Raw genomic sequence first — 4,170 nt, 5'->3', positions numbered from 1 at the left:
CAGGAGGCAGAAGTTGCAGTGAACCGAGATCCTGCCACTGCACTCCAGCCTGGGTGACACAGCGAGACTCCGTTGGAAGAAAAGAAAGAAAAAATGATGAGGATTACTGTTAATTGTTTTGAGGTAATTATCCTTGGCTACAGGGATCAGTAACAAGGATAGCACAGTCCTAGACTGGACGGGCAGTTGCCGGGCCCATGTCCTCGCCGAAGTATCCGTGTGCATGTAGAATCGTGACAGCCTTTGTGCAAGGCTGTGGTTTTTCCAAAATCTTTTGTGATAGTGATTGTGACCAGGCATTGAAGCATGAGAACCCTCCCTTCATGGCCTTCCCTGGCTCTTTTTGTCAAGGTTTTTAATACAAGTGACTCCATTTTGATTCAGACAATTTCCACAAGTTCCTATTGATATTCTCAGTTTGAATTTAGCATTACAGGGTTCGGTTGTAAACAGTTAAGGGGTCCGAGAGCAGTTTTGTTATATGCATAGATTGCTTAGTAGTGAAGTCTGGTCTTTTAGTGTATCCATCACCAGATAGTGTATATTGTACGCATTAAGTAATTTCTCAGCCTTACAGGTTATTTATTTATTTATTTATTTATTTATTTTTTCACACTTAAAGGTACATTGTTGAAAAATCCAAACTATAAAATTCATTACCTGCCATTATTACATCAACCACAAAAAGGCATTTTATTACGTTTCTTTCTTTGAGACAATGTTTCACTTTTGTCGCCCAGGATGGAGTGCAATGGTGTGATCTTGGCTCACTGCAACCTCTGCCTTCCAGGTTCAAGCAATTCTCCTGCCTCAGCCTCCCAGGTAACTGGGACTGTAGACGGCCGCCACCATTTTTTTTTTTGTATTTTTAGTAGAGATGGGGTTTTACCATGTTGGCCAGGCTGGCTGTCAGTTTACCTCAAACTCCTGACTTCAGGTGATCTGCCTACCTTAGCCTCCCAAAGTGCTGGGATTATTACAAGCATAAGCCACTGCGCGCAGCCCCAAAAGGCATTTTAAACAAAAATTCTGACATTTAAAAACTTAAAACATATCGCACCACTGCACTCCAGCCTGGGCGACAGAGCAAGATTCCATCTCAAAAAAAAAAAGAAAAAAACTGAAAATAGGAGCCCAGGAGTTCGAGGCTGCAATGAGCCAATGCTGCACCTTTGTATTCCTTCCAGGGCAACAGAGTGAGACCTCGTTGGTAAGAAAAAAAAAACCAAAACTGGAAATAGAAAAGAGGGCTTTTACAATGTTGATGAACTCATCTTAGAGTGCATGATTTATAAATACATAAATATTCATGCATACTTTTACAGTGATAACTACTGGAAAAATGAGAATGTTAAAAAAGCCAATCTAGACAGAGTCCTTCTCATTCCACCTCCCTCTTTATGTTGGTAATACCAGGAGTCTTAAGAGAGCTGCTGTGGTCTATGTCACATTCATCCCAGCCTCCTTTCTAACCCTGTAGCTGATGATGGAAATGTGATAAATCTTCTGGCTTAGCTTTGATTCTTTTTCATTAATTCACTTCTGGTAGTAAATTGTGGCAGGTCTTCCACTTCAATCCCATCAGCCATTTCCATCACCTTGTCTAAAAGGTCTTTATTGTAACTGCAGCCCAGGAAGAGGTGGTTGGCCCAAACCATGGAGAGGGACAGCAGCTGGTCCAGGCGGCCACCGCCGTCAGGCGGGTCGCGGTAGTCGGGCAGGTGGCGCAGGATGAATTCCATGCGGGCCTTCCATTGCTTTCGCTCTCTGAGTAGGAGCGGAACTGCTCCGCGAAGTCGGCCGCCTGCCGCACCCCCGAGACCAGCTCCTCCACTGCGGCGGCCGCCTCGCCACCGACCATGGTGCCAGCCGCAGCCGAGGACCGGATCTATTTTTTTATTTTTTTAGAGTCGGAGTTTCACTCTTGTTGCCCAGGCTGGAGTGCAACAGCGCCATCTCGGCTCACTACAACCTCTACTTCCTGGGTTCAAGTGATTTTCCTGCCTCAGCCTCCCAAGTAGCTGGGATTACAGGCATGCGTCACCATGCCTGGTTAATTTTGTATTGTTAGTGGAGACAGGGTTTCACCACGTTCGCCAAGCTGGTCTTGAACTCCTGACCTCAGGTGATCTTCCCACCTTGGCCTCCCAAAATGCTGGGATTACAGGTGTGAGCTACCGTGCCCAGCCTGCATTACAGGTTTTTTAAAATCTTCGGTTTTACATTTGTGTCTCTTTTCTCTTACACTGGAAATCTTGGTCCTTGACAACATTAGCATTTTTATCGCTGCATTGTTCTGCGCTATAGTTTGTTCAATCAGTCTCCTATTTCTTTTCTTTTTTCTTTTTTTAACTATTTGTAGAGGATTTTGGGCAAAAACCAGAAAGCCTGCTAGACAAATTCTAAAAGAACTGTAACACAAATCAGTCCCCTAGTAATTGACATTTGGGTTGTCTCAGTATTCAACTTTTGCAGATAACGCCATAAGAAATGTTTTTTTTTTTTTTTGGCTGGGCATGGCGGCTTACACCCATAATCCCAGCACTTTGGGAGGCCGAGGCGGGTGGATCACCTGAGATCAGGAGTTTGAGACCAGCCTGGCCAATATGGTGAAACCCCATCTCTACTAAAAATACAAAATTAGCTAGGCATGGTGGCACATGCCTATAATCTCAGCTACTCAGGAAGCTGAGGCAGGAGAATCACTTAAACCAGGGAGGCAGAGGTGCCAGTGAGCCAAGATCGCGCCACTGCACTCCAGCCTGGATGACAGATTGAGACTCCATCTCAAGAGAAATAATAATAATAATATTTTTTGAAATAAAGTTCTCACATATGTATTACTGAACCAACCCTACTAGTGCAGAACATGTAAACAAAGAGAAAAAATATATTCTTTTTTTTTGTTTTTTTTTTTTTTGAGATGGAGTCTTACTCTATCGCCCAGGCTGGAATGCAGTAGTGCCATATTGGCTCACTGCAACCTCTGTCCCCTGGGTTAAAGAGCTTCTCCTGCCTCAGCCTCCCAAGTAGCTGGGACTATAGGCTTGTGCCACCATGCCCAGCTTTTTTTTTTTTTTTTTGTACTTTTAGTAGAGATGGGGTTTCACCATGTTGGCCAGGCTTGTCTCAAACTCCTAACCTCAAGCGTTCCACCCACCTTAGCCTGCCAAAGTGTTGGGATTACAGGCGTGAGTCACCGCACCTGGTCAAAAATGTATTCCTAATAAAACATGTCTGACTGTCCAGACATTTTCAGCTTGATATGGTGATGATGGTGACCTTGATACAACATAAATATGTCCATCATCTCATGTGTAATTCCTTATAGATCCAGCTTGGTTCTTCTTCAATATCTCCTTTTGGAGTTACCTGATTTTATTACCAGTTTTCATCTGATTCCACCGGGAAATGAGACAATTTTGCTTTTCTTTCTTGGCCAGGAATCACTTAATCCTGAAAGTCTTGTGAGAAGACATGACAAGAAGCCGAGTGAAAGACACACCACAATGGCAGAGAAAGGAAGAGAGAGAGAGGAAAGATACAATGGAGTCACTTGCATGGGCTGGGCACGGCAGCTCACGCCTGTAATCCCACACTTTGGGAGGCTGAGGCAAGTGGGTCGCCTGAGGTCAGGAGTTTGAGACCAGCCTGACCAGTATGGTAAAACCCTGTCTCTACTAAAAATACAAAAAATTAGCCAGGAGTGGTGACTTGCATCTGTAGTCCCAGCTACATGGGAGGCTGAGGCATGAGAATTGCTTGAACCTTGGAGGTGGAGGTTGCAGTGAGCTGAGATGGTGCCACTGCACTCCAGCCTGTGTGACAGAATGAGATTCTTTCTCAACAACAAAAAAAGAAAGAAACAATCTTGCACGCACGCATGTGTGTGTGTAGGGGTGTGTGTGTGCGCATGTGTGTAGGTGTGTAGGGAAGATGCCTAGCAAAGGGAGAATGCACACATAATGACCTTAGAAACGCCAAATTCCCGTCTAGAGAGGGTGTGCCATTCTGTCCTCCCAGTCCCATAAGAGTGGATTTGTCCCGCAGCCTTGCCAGAAGGGTGAGTTGTCAAATTTGAGGAATTCAGCCAATCTGATAGGCCAGGAATGAATGACATTTGAGGGTAGTTTTAATTTGTGTTTCCCTTATGATGAGTGAGGCTACGTC

The 4,170-nt window shown here is 44.6% G+C and overlaps 1 non-coding gene and 1 pseudogene across 1 annotated transcript; both read right to left on the bottom strand.

Annotated features, from left to right (window-relative positions):
* Positions 1-1,232: 1,232 nt before the first annotated feature.
* Positions 1,233-1,861, bottom strand: LOC110568963 (CDKN2AIP N-terminal-like protein; annotated as a pseudogene).
* Positions 1,862-2,360: 499 nt separating this feature from the next.
* LOC135272978 (U7 small nuclear RNA) lies at positions 2,361-2,422 on the bottom strand. The gene has a single exon (XR_010340871.1). It is a non-coding gene; the product is annotated as a U7 small nuclear RNA (small nuclear RNA).
* Positions 2,423-4,170: the final 1,748 nt, after the last annotated feature.

The sequence above is a fragment of the Aotus nancymaae genome, unplaced genomic scaffold (assembly GCF_030222135.1).
Source record: "Aotus nancymaae isolate 86718 unplaced genomic scaffold, 86718_ANA_hifiasm-v0.15.2.pri h1tg000158l, whole genome shotgun sequence".
NCBI classification, from domain to species: domain Eukaryota; kingdom Metazoa; phylum Chordata; class Mammalia; order Primates; family Aotidae; genus Aotus; species Aotus nancymaae.
The sequence above is the reverse complement of the archived record's forward strand: the minus strand, read 5'-3'. Positions and strand labels throughout refer to the sequence as shown.